This window comes from Triturus cristatus, chromosome 9 (assembly GCF_964204655.1).
Source record: "Triturus cristatus chromosome 9, aTriCri1.1, whole genome shotgun sequence".
In the NCBI taxonomy this organism is placed as follows: domain Eukaryota; kingdom Metazoa; phylum Chordata; class Amphibia; order Caudata; family Salamandridae; genus Triturus; species Triturus cristatus.
In genome coordinates, this window is record NC_140592.1 from 563,160,559 (window position 1) to 563,173,674 (window position 13,116).

At 44.0% G+C, this 13,116-nt stretch overlaps 1 protein-coding gene across 1 annotated transcript in view; it reads right to left on the reverse strand.

The window, feature by feature from the left end:
* POLR1G (RNA polymerase I subunit G) overlaps nt 1-13,116 on the reverse strand; it is a 234,120-nt gene that overhangs the window by 206,076 nt on the left and 14,928 nt on the right. The window lies entirely within an intron of this gene.

Below are 13,116 nucleotides of genomic sequence, written 5' to 3' on the forward strand. Positions count from 1 at the left end.
ATGAAGTCTGACATTCTCAGTAAAACATGTACATCCAACAAGGGCAGAGACTGTCAGTTGATTACTTTGTGTTCTACTGCAGCTTCCTAGAGTGGTCTAAAGAACAACTAGAGCGCTAACAGTCCTACTTATGACAAACGTATTACACACCTGAAGCCATCTTGGTTGGAATGAAGTGGTAACTGTTAAAACATTTAATTTGAAAAGGAACAAAATTAGGGGGTTCATTTTGCCATTGAAAGTATGATTAGTGCTGCAGAAAGAAAAATTAGGGCACATTTTGACTTCTCAAATCCTCTATTTCATTAAAGAATTCTGACATGCAGACTGAAACATGCACTTTCAATACCAGCAGCAGACTTCCCTGGTGAGCAGTAGCTTTACTACAGTGATCTAATGAGCAACTAGAGTGCTAACATTCAGAATGTATGCCAAATTTGTGACACATCTGAATGCCTTCTTGATGGAACCAAAGTAAAAAAGTGAAAGTATTTCCTACTGAGGAGACTGCAGTAAATGAGGAAATTAGGAAACTTCATAACAAATAAATCTCCCAAGATGGCCACCAGAGACAAAAGAGCCCAACTGTAGCCCAAATATCACCCAGATGTAGCCCACATGTAGCCCAATGACAGAATGTCCCAGAGTGTTCTAACGAACAACTAGAGCGCTAACAGTCTTACTTATGACAAAAGTATGGCACACCTGAAGCCATCTTGATTGGAATAAAGTGGTAACACTTAAAACATTTAGTTTACAAAGGAACAACATGAGGGGGTTCATTTTGCCATAGAAAGTATGATTAGTGCTGCAGAAAGAAAGATTACGGCACATTTTGACTTCTCAAATCCTCTTCTATTTCATTAAAAAATTCTGATATGCAGACTGAAACATGCACTTTGAATACCAGCAGCAGACTTCCCTGGTGAGCAGTAGCTTTACTACAGTGATCTAATGAGCAACTAGAGTGCTAACATTCAGAATTTATGGCAAATGTGTGACATATCTGAATACCTTCTAGATGGAATCAAAGTAAAAAAGTGAAAGCATTTCCTACTGAGGAGACTGCAGTAAATGAGGAAATAAGGAGACTCATAACAAATACATCTCCCAAGATGGCCACCAGAGACAAAAGAGCCCAAATGCAGCACAAATATCACCCAGATGTAGCCCAATGACAGAAGTGTGCAAAACACTTATTTTTGTGTATTTGCAGTTTTATATAGTGCAGACTTGTCAGGTATTGGAGTGCTTTACATGAGCATTGGTTACATCACACAAGATCAAATTCATTTTGGTTGTAGACATGGGGAGATTAAGTGATTTGACCAGAAACACAGAATGTTGAGCTGAAGCAGAAACTCCAACCTGGTTCCCCAGTTGCAAAGTCTGCAGCTCTGGAAGTAACATCACATCCTGTCCCCTAGGTGCAACATTAATTAAGTGGTCAAGTGGATAAAAAAAACAAAGATTACAAATAATTTAAAAGTGCTTTGTTGCTATTTGAAAACTCAGAAAATATATGTCCTCATTTTAGTTTTTTAGAGCACTAACCATAATTTTGATGCAAATAAGACCCACTCATATGTAATTTCTAAAGGAAATGCTCTAGGTATTACAGTTTTGATTACATCAAGATGACGTCAGGCGTTCCACACTTTTGTAATAAATATAGAATGTTTGAAAACAAATTGGATGAGAGGCAATATAGTGGCACAAATAGCTCAAATACAACACAGAACAGATCAAAAAAAGAGATGTATTATATCTTCCGTCTTTTATTGTTCTTGTTGTACTTCGTACAAAACAGTCAGCCAACGCGTTTCGCCCAAACACGGGCTTCTTCAGGGCAAAATTATTAAGAGTGTAGGATATTTCTTTGATGATCAGCAAACAGAGAAACGTCAAATCCGTCAAGCCAATGTGTAGCGACAATGAGACACAACGACCTCAGAGACCCAAGAGTAAGCGATCTTTGTCTGAGGTCTTAATTCGAACAGTGGTATTAGCCACGTCCAAAATAGGGTATCCGACGCAGTCTCCGTACTTCACGTCCCGTACCAAGACTGACAAGTAGTAAAAAGAATATATAGAATGTTAACAATCTAGTTGTTCATTGGGATACTGTTGAGAGGCAGAGGCCAGGGGCACGGACTCTGAAAATTGAAGGCAGGTAGGAGTGTGCAGAGGCAACAATTTGACCACATTGGGCAGGCAGGAAGGGCAGTGGCGGCACAACAGACAATGGAGGGCAGTGGAAAGTGGGGCAGGGGCAACAAACCAACAATACAGGACTGGTAAGAGAGGCTGTGGCAATATAATAGACCATTGTGGGCAGAAGGAAGAAGCACAACCATACATGCCAACAGACCCGTTTCAGCCAGGAAACGTCCAATGTTTTTAAGCTCAAATGGGCTTTATTTGATCTGTCTCCTGTCTACAATCTCCTATTTTCAATGTAACTCAAAGGGGAAAATCAATACCTCAGATTTTTTTCAATATCTCCCTCTTATCAAGTTCAAAATGTTCGCAAGTATGGTACATTGGATCATGGTAGGCAGGAGGAATTGGGGTAGGGACATGGACTCGGATAAAAGAGGACAGGAGGGACATGGAGAGGTGCACCAAACTGACCCTACAGGGCAGGCATCAGGGTTTGCAGCAGCACAATACATCACACAGGGCATGCGGGAAGGGAGTGCAACACAACAAACCATAGAAAGCAATAGGGAGGGGACAGGACCATGCACATGGATAGAGAACAGAGGGGAAAGAGGCAATGGTAGCTAGCTGACCATAATGGACAGACAGGAGAGAAAGCTGCAGCATAACAGGAGAGAAAGCTGCAGCATAACAGAGCATAAAGGGCAGGAGAGACGGATCAGGGGCATTACAATGGAACAGACAAGCCAGGAGGGAGGGAATAGGGGTCTGCACATGGAAACAGAGGGCTGGGGTCAAGGGGGCAGGGCAGGAGCAGCAAAATGACCATGGAGGTCAGGCAGGATGGGCACGAGAAACAAGACACACCATGAAGAGCAACAATGAGACTATGGTGGCATACACACAGACCATGGAGGGAAGGTGGGAGGGGCCATGGCAGCACAGAAGACCATGCATGGCAAGCAGGAGGGTTAGTGGCAGCACAATGGCTATGATGGGCAAGAAGGAGGGTGCAGGGGCATGCACAAAGGACCATGGAGGATAGAAGGGAGGGTCAGGACCTGGGCACAGACAAGAGAGTTCAGGGGAAGGGGCCTCACAACAGACCGCGCGGGGCAGGCAGGAGGAGCAGTTGCAGCACAACAGACCAGGGAGTGCAGAAGGGTGTGGCAGTAAAATGGACCATGGAGGACAGGAGGAAGGGGATAGGGGCATGGCATGTGGAGGTGGCAGGGACAGGTTACAGTCATCTGATAATGCTAGGCAGGTGGGAGGGGAGTGGCAGCTCAACAGAACACTCAGAGTAGATAGGAGTGGCAGGTCCATGGAACATGGTGGGCACAAAGGATGGAGCAGGGGCATGCACAAAGACATCGGAGGTCAGGGGGAAGGAGAATAGGGGCAGCAAGCTAAGCACAGAGGCTAAGCAGGAGGTCAATGAAGGGCCATAGAATTGGGCAATGGAGGGCAGGAGGAGTGGACTGGTACATCATGCTAAATGGAGGGCAGTGGCAGCACATCAGACCATGCATGGCAGGAGGGAGGAGGCTAGTCCATGGATTCAGACAACAGAGGATAGGGAGGAGGTGGATGGCTCAGCAAGCTAACTGTTCAGAGAAGGTGGGTATTAGGAACTTCATTGTTTTTAAAATGTGTGTCTGTGCAAACTACTTCAAATATGAACAAGTATGCAGCATAATCTCACTTTTATTCAGGAAGAAGAGGACGTTTGTGACTGTGACTCCGGGCTCACTTGGCAGAAACACCCCCTGACCCTCCACCCCCCATCACAAAATGTAATGCCCGTGAAAAGGGTAGGTGGACGCAGTGTTATATAGAACATAGTTCTGAGAGCACGACTGAAAATTAAAACTAGATATAATATATGGTATAAACTATGCACCAAAAAGTGTGATACAAGATTAACCGGGGCGTGAAATATAATATGCAATACATTGTGCGCAATGACAGATTCATTGGAGAGCGCGAGATAGCACAGGCACTACCGCGTGCTATGCGATATGCGCCTTGCAGTGGAATATGCACAGGCCAGTGTTGAGTAACCTAACTAGTCTCTAAAGTTGTAATATGAAATTTGTGCTGGGGACTGTAACGTTGCATATGCACTGTAACAAAGATATGGATCCCAGATTGTAGTATGTATGGCATAGCGCTGTGCGTTATAACATAGGCATCGAGGAAGGCACGTTAGATGGGGCAATATAACCCGTGCGAAGGCAAGTGTGGCATGACATATTCACGGGGTGGTGTTACAGTGCACATGGGCTAGAGAGTGTCATGGCATACGCACTAGCTGGTGGAATACAACACAGAGGTGTGAGGCACTCGGCGGCCACTGGTGGGTGTAACACAGCATTGGGCTCAGCCAGGAGCACGCTGTGACTCTCAAGTGAGGTTTGTCTCCTTTCCAGAGAGTAAAATAAAAAGTATTACACATCCGGTGGTGGATGTGGGTTTTATTAACCGTGAGGGGGGTTTCTTGCATAGTTTGGTTGAATTTTTGTCGAATCCCCCTTGAATGGCTTGGTGTGCGTGTATATTAAATGTGCCCGTCAATAGCTACCCATGTTTGTATAAATAAACGACAAGGGTGTCTACTTGGAGAGTACCCACCGGCGGGGGCGCTGGGATTAGGCACGGTAGGGCGTCAGACACGTCAGAGCTTCACTAGCGGTGTAAATACATTCCATGTGGATTCATTCTATGCATAGCCGCCTTTTAATGAATATCACGCAAATCGTCATGGTGATAGGTACATACGGTTTGTCCAGCATGTCCTAGGTGTTTTTATAAATATATATTTTTTTTTAAGTAATAAAAAACAAAGGCCGGCCACGGGGGATGGGGTCTTCGGGGCCATAAGTGGCCTGAGGAGGGGGGCAACGCAGCCCCCTCCTAAAGATTTTTTTTTTTAAAATGGCCATGACCCGGGGGTTGGGGTCCCCGGGGCCGATTAAGGCCTTGGGAGGGCCAAATTAATTTTTTTCAACAAAAAAAATTAGGGTGCAGTCCCCGGGGAATGGGGTCCCCAGGGCCAGTAAATTAGAAAAAGGGGGGCCACACAGCCCTCCTTCTTAAAAACATAAAATAAATAAAAGACCGGCATCGCGCTGGAGGCCACGCCCCCTCCTTGCAGTACTCTGCAAACGCGCCCCCTGGCCAGTTGTAAGTTGGGGAATTAATTCCCCTTCAATACTGAGGGTCCCTGAGGGCCAACTAGCCCAACAGGTATCTCCAATATGTGGCAGGGAGCTGCGTTGCAGACAGGTGTTCTGAGGCTACGCCCCTTTTTACACCTCTATGCAACGCAGCTCTGTGGCACTTACTGGAGGTACCTAGTGTGCTAGTTTGACCCTAGGGACCCTTAGGATTCAAGGGACTTAATCTCTCAACTTAGAACGGCCACAGGGCGTGTTTACACAGTGGTGAAGGAAGGGGACGGGGCCTGAGGTGACGTGTGCAAACACGCCCTGTGGCGCGTTTTAAGTTGGGGAAATAATTCCCTTTCAATCCTGAGGGAGCCTGGGGGCCAACCAGCCCACCAGGTGCTTCCAGTAAGCGCCACTGCTCTGCGTTGCAGAGAGGTGGTGCAGGCCGTGCCCCTTTTTACACCTCTCTGCAATGGCGCTTACTGGAGGTACCTAGTGATCTAGTTGGACCCTGGGGATCCTCAGGATTCAAGGGGCCTTAATTTCCCAACTAGAAACGGCCACAGGGCGTGTTTACACAGTGGTGAAGGGAGGGGACGGGGCCAGAGTTAACGTGTGCAAACACGCCCTGTGGCGCGTTTTAAGAGGTAGTTTTAATCCCCTGCCCTATTATATACTAGGGGCTTACAGAGGAAGTCATGCTGATCACAGGGGGACCCCAACGCATAGTGTTCCCTAGTGTATGTAGGTGTTTTCACTGTATTCGGAGTGTCTTTTAACACAGCACTGGCTCTAGGACTGGTTAGTCAGACTCAGTTACCACCAGTATCCGTCTGAAAAAGTTGAGGGTACAGGATGATTTTGCAACAAGGCTTCTATCTGCTCTTCTGTTTGTTCTTTCTGCACGTTATCCTTCTTCCTGCACTTTTCTTCGTCTTTGAGGACTTCTGTTGCTTCTTTCTGCATTTCTTTTTTTTCTTTCAGTGCATTTTTTCTTCTTTCTTCACATGTCCTATCTTTGTAGGCATAGTTAGAAATTAGCATTTAAAAAAAGCTTAGAAATTCACTGAAAAAACCATAGGTTTCAGGGGCGTAATAGTTAGCTGGACTTTTCCCTCGTACAAAACCATTGAAATTCCCCCGTTATAGTTAGTTCAGCTAACTATAACTCACGCGCCCGCAATGCACGGCTGATGATATCACATATTACATCACTCATGACATGGTCAGTGACATCACTCATGACATCACTGATGACATCTCAAATGACATCACTGATGACATCACTGATGACATCATCCTTGTGATAGAGTGGCAGACCTCCTCTCCCCCTAATATAACCTTTGATACACACATTCAAAAACAGAAACTAAAATTTTCAAAACAATGGACATACCAATATCAGTTACAACAACCTATTCAGTAATTCTAAGATCCACATACACATCCACTCATTCACCAACAGTCCTAAACAGTCACTCATACATGTACTCACTCATCATATGTACTCATACACCTATACATCCTGTTACACAACGCCACTCATCCATAGAGTTACTCAGACACATAGTTACTTATGCTAAGAATCAAACATCCATTTACTTGCATATGGTTATACACACACCACCACACTTACTTCTACAGAAACGTACACATACTTAGTCTTTTAAACAATCACTTCTAGAAACACATACTTATTCATACAGGAACTCTTTCAATCTCTCACGCTCACATATACTCACTTATATACACCAATAGTCACATATACTAGTTTAAAACATATGTAGTTACTCATAAAGACACTATTGAGACAGTCATTCACTCACTAACACACCCATGCACACACTCATCCACCCATACAGTCCTGCACACATGCTGTCTTCAACACATACAGTGAGTCACTCATTCATGCACCTATGCACTACGCAATACCCCCCACCGAACCATACAGACACTCATACTGATACTCAAAAAACCAACTAATAACCTAGACACTCATGTAGCTACTCACCAACCCATGCAGCCACTTGTACACAAAGTGAGAGACTGATACAGATATTTAAACATTAATCACTAAGCCATGTATTCACTAAGATACACTTAATCAGTCAGTTATACAATCACTTTTTCAAAAACAAATCATCAATTTAGACACTTATATACCCATTTATTCTTCCATCGACCTCGAGATATACATATATAAAACGTAAGTAATTTTCAGAAAAACACACATTCACTGGATGATGTCACTGATGTCATACGAGATGTCATGAGTGATGTCACTGACCATGTCATGAGTGATGTAATATGTGACATCATCAGCAGTGCATTGCGGGTGCGCGAGTTATAGTTAGTTAACGGGGGAATTTCAATGGTTTTGTACGAGTGAAAAGTCCAGCTAACTATAACGCCCCCTGAAACCTATGGTTTTTTCAGTGAATTTCTAAGGTTTTTTAAATGCTAATTCCTAACTATAACGTGCCTGAAACCTATGGTTTTTTCAGTGAATATATATATTCTAATAAGATGTTAGTGCATTCTAAATATTTTCATTGCTCGGCTCCAGGATGGGCTCTTGAAGGCAGAGACCCTGTGCTAGGCTCTGGCTTGGCTCACACTGTAGTTTTTTTGGCACTTCCTTCTCTATTGTATTCTATATTTTTTGTCACAGAGATCCTTCTGTTACTTAGGTCCCAATTTAGATCTTGGCGGACGGATTACTCAATCACAATGATGACGGTTAACCTGTCCGCCGAAATATAAATCTCATTATATCCTATGGGATTTATATTTCGGCGGACGGATTACTCAATCACCATTGTGAGGCAGTAACCCATCCACCAAGATCTAAATCGGGCACTTAGTAACAACCCTAATATAGCACAGTCTAGGGTTCCTTTGGATAGTAATAAAGTTTTAAGGCAACCACTGCAGAATGTTCTAAATCCTGACTGTGTTTACCCAGATCTAATCATTTTAACATATAATGCTTACCAGTTTGAATGGTATGGGACTCTTACACCCTGTAGCCCTCATTGTCTTCTGTAAGATTGCCTGAACATAGATTTATACATTTCTATGAATCACTGTCTCTGTATAATAGGTTTGTGGTGTAAAGCGCTCTGACATCCTCCATTATGACTAGAGCTATAAAAAGAAAATTATAAGTGCTATTTTCATCCCAACTGTAATTACCTGTACATATCTCCGATTCTTACAGTACTTGCATATCTCTTACACAAAGTTAAACAAAGTCAAAAACCTTGTACCAAATCGCTTGTGATGTGATACTAAAATGAGGGACTGTTCTTCATGGTTGCAATGAAATCGAGGAGTTTGGCTCCACAAAGCATTAAGCCAGGATGAAATTCCAACAAAAAGAGCTGATGGATGTAGGAAGCTGGCTCTGTACACACTATACTCAAAAAGAGGTATAGTGTGCACGGAGCCCAGTGTGTCACCAGAGGCATAGCAGAGGCTAAAGTAGATAATACCTTACTCTCTTTTGTGGTAGTGTAGTTGAGTAGTCAAGCTTATCAGAAGGTATAAGCATTTGTTGTACACACTGAGTTGTTAGTTTGTTATTTTATTACTAGAACCAAGAATCCCTTAGGTAAGGCAAGTTGTATAGTTTGTAAAAGTAGCATGACTCCTCAAGAAGGGTTTGTAATTGCAGGAAAATCTTTACAGTTGTAAGAAAGCTTTCTGTAAATGCCACTTAAATACACTTTTAAACTTTGTGATAGAACAGATATGCAATGCAGTGATACAGTTTAATGTATTCCTATGGAGAAAAATCAAGGATAGTGACTTATTGATAAGTACTTGGTTTTGTACTTCAGTCTCGGGTTGATAGCACCTACACAGGGCAAGGGTCAGGTAGGTAAGGAGAGTGCACCCTCAGCAGCACAGGGACAGGAAGGTGCAGAGGTCAAAGGAGAGGTCGGCCCCAATGTAGTGCTAAGGAGACAGGGGATACTCCAGGTAGCTGTGGTTTCTGGGTCAGGGATCAAAGGTAGGCACAAACGTGGCCAAAAGTAGGCACCAAAAGCACACGTCCAGCGACACTAGGGCGGCAGGGTGCAAATTAGGCATCAAGCTTCCAATGCAAACCAATGGGGGACATCTGTTGCAAAGAAATGTTGCAGGCTTGCTCGGCACAGGAGGCTTAGAGAAGGGACCCAGTGCCTCGAAGGTGGAGTTGTGAGTGCAGCTGGACATGGGGACACCGTCAGTCGGGCCCCACCAGGAGGCGTGTCGAGTTTTCTCTTCAGATCCGGTCGGAGGGGGGGGGGGGGGGGAGTGACACTTCAGGATGAGGCTGCAGATATCGCAGTGGAGATCGGAGGAGGTCGCCCAACGGTGGATCTCAGGCTCGCCGGAATGGGGGGGGGGGGGGGGGGGGGCTAGGGGACCTCACAGTGGGGATGGGCAACTCTGTCGCGCTGTAGGCATCGGGTGCAGACATGCGGTTTCGGAGCTGGAGTTGGTTGAGAGACAAATCCAGTATCCACAAGAGAGAAGAGCCTTTTCTTGAAAACAGGGCATGTCCCCAGGGTACTTGGAGACTGCTGGCTGCAGGACACAATGGTTTCAGGTATTTCGAAGCTTAAGACAGGCCAGTAGGGCTGGGGTCAAAGCAGTTGTTGTCGTACTCCTCTCTGCAGCATGGCTCTTCGGTCCTTCTGGTCTTGTTGGATTTAGAGAGCACGGTTCAGGGGTGCCCATAAATACTGAATTGAAGGACCTTACAGAGGGTGTGCAGGTTGGGACCAATGGGTCCCTTCCCTGGGGTGTCTAAACTCCAGTGAGAGGGGGCATATGCCTCATCCTGCTTGGAGGAGTCCCCTCATCTTCAAGACAGACGGGACTGAGACGTGTGCCTCACTACGTCTCCCCCACCTGAGGGCTAGGGTTGGCAAAGGTGGGCACACTAGTAATCTGTGCTTGTTTTAGAACTCTTATGGTGTGGAACTTCTCTGTGTCAAGAGTTCTGTGTGGAGAGTTTCAATGTTGGCAGTTGGAGTTGGTTTGTCGCTCTGCTAGGATGGTCCAGCTTATTATAATAAACAAGTCTTCAACTTACCCGGTGTATCCCATGTTTTCACTACACTTTTGATGGCGACAAGCGCTGAGCCATCAACACGAACCCATGTAGTGTGTGCAGGCATCCTCGGTTGGCGCAGAAGAATTGGAGCGCTGTTCTTTGCCCAGGTCAGGGTAATTTGCAGTTTAATTCGGCAGATGTGCTACATACACATCGCGGTGATTCCCGAAAGAATTGTGAGCAGAGCAGCGAAAACAAGGTCAGTAAGACCGTGGAACGCATAAGGGGTTGCATTTCAACAAAGTGCATGAAGCAGTGGAACGCATCGTGAACGTGAAGCCGTGGAACGCACAAGAGCATTACGTTTCAACAAGGTGTACGTGCACGCGAAGACTCAGATCGCGTTAACAAGTGTATTGCTTAGTTACGGCGCTTCATTTATGCAAGAAGCCATCAAAAGCTGTGGAATGTACAAAAGTACCCAAGTGTTGGAGAACGTGAAGGCGCAGCTGTTGCTCAGTTACAGCGTTTTACCTAAGGAGTGCAAGGAAGTTATCTTTGCATTTCAAGATAAGGAAGGCAGAAGTGAAACGCATTTGATGTTAGGACGTTCATATGTCAAACGCAAGGAAATCAACACAGTGTGTGTCACAGAGCTTAACTTTGATGTGTGCGTAGTGATGAGGCAATAATTTTGGAATTCCTTTGTTCTACAAGTTTTTATTTTTGGGGGGGGGGGGGTTTTGAAACGTTGCGGTTCTATTGGAAAAATTTGGTTTGACATTATCCTACAGTCAGATGAGTACCAGTTATATTATCTAATGTTAAAAACCAAATTCAGAACCAGTTATAATTCAGCTAGTATGAACAGTACCCTTCACCTTTCAGTGGGAAACTGCCTTCCTAATACAATTATATAGTAATATTGTGTTCACTGTTTGTACAGTTTGTCAATTTTTGACACCGTTTTCTTTTTTATAAATAGCTGTTTTAGACAGTTACAGAATTCTAACTGTGCACCATGCAAGCTGTTACACCACCTCCACCGTTCTTAGAAACACCTGGTGAACCACCCATCAAGTGGAAATAGTTGTTTGATGGGTTTGAAAATTACCTGGGTGCAATTGGGGCAAGTAGATTTTGAGCAGTACTCGAAAAATATCTTTTGCTCCATTCTTTAGGTTTTAATGGAAAAGCAATATTAAAGCATCTTCCTCCACCGTTTATTGTCAGTGAAGATGTTCTAGACGAGTATCAAGACACAGTTAGGAGGTTACAAACAAGGTTTGATGTTCGACCAAGTATTGTTCTTCGCCATAAATGTTTTACGTGTACAAAACACTGGTGAGGATGTGGATAGTTACATCACGGCTCTAAGGAGGCTTGCTACTGAGTGTCAATTTGAAAAGTTTGCGGACCAATTGGTGCGTGACCAGTTTATATGTCACTGTATGGATAAATCCATCAAGCAAAAGCTTCTTTCTATGGGTAAACCTAGTTTCGAAGAAACAATAAGGGTAGCAAAGAGCATGAGACGTCGCAAAATCTGCAAATGAATTAGATGGTAAAAGCAGTGAACCCGTTTCTACTTTTACAATAAATGATAACAAGGACAAGAAGAATACAGAAAAACCGCGCTCCACTTTAGGAGAAGGGATTCTTTTGAAAAGTCACGTCACTGTGTAGGAGAAAGACAGAATTCTTTCTTTTCACAAAGTAACATTTGCTTTAGATGTGTTTATAAATCTCATTTTGGTAATGGCAAATGCCCAGCCAAGTTTGTTACTTGCAGGATCTGCAATAGAACAGGACATTTTGCTAAAGTGTGTCAGACTGGCAAGAACAAGTCAATTCCTCAATCTTCTACAGTCAAATGTGTTGTTGACAGGAGTATGTATAGTGATGATGAAGAATTTGCCACTGAAGAACTTAGTGAAATGGTTTCAGTTGTACAAGATAGTGGGGTCATTGTAGGAAATCCTGAAATGTGTGTCGATCCGTATGTTGAGATCATGGTTGGGGATAAAGTACCGAAGCTTTTAATCGATTCTGGTACTCGCATTTCCATGATCACACAAGTCCTTTTTGATCAAACATGGCTGCAGAGACCCCTCTTTCCTCCTGATCGTAAGGCAGTTTCTTATGAGGGGTGTGAGATCAATTTATCAGGATACATTGAGGACATTATGGAGTTCAAGGGAAGGAAGATTTATGGCAAGGTCTATGTGGCACACATAGGGTTGAACGTTTTGGGTGGTTCCACCAAGGTCTATTTGGAATGGTACTTAAACCTGGGTCAACTGAGCAGGTTTTATTGTTTGGTTACAATCCAGATCTGGAAGATTGGACCAATAATTTTCCCAATGTGTTTTCTGGTGAACTTGGTAAGATCAAAGATTTCCAGCACAAGATAATTGTGAAAGATGGTGCTATTCCTTTAAAACCCAAGTTAAGAAATTTTCCTTTTAGTGTTAACATGATTTAGAGAGTGAACTTAATTCTCTTCGTGCATAAGGTAGAATAGAACCGGTTGATTCCTCACTGTGGTTATCTCCACTAGTGGTTGCACGTAAGCAGAATGGCGAGTTGAGAGTTTGTGTGGACCTTCATTGTCTTAAAGAAATCTGGGTGGATTCCTACCCGTTGCCCAACATCAATGAACTTTTGGCAAGTTTGAAGGATGCTAAAAAAAAATTTATTTAGATTTAGCCTCAGCCTTCCATCAGGTGGAGTTGG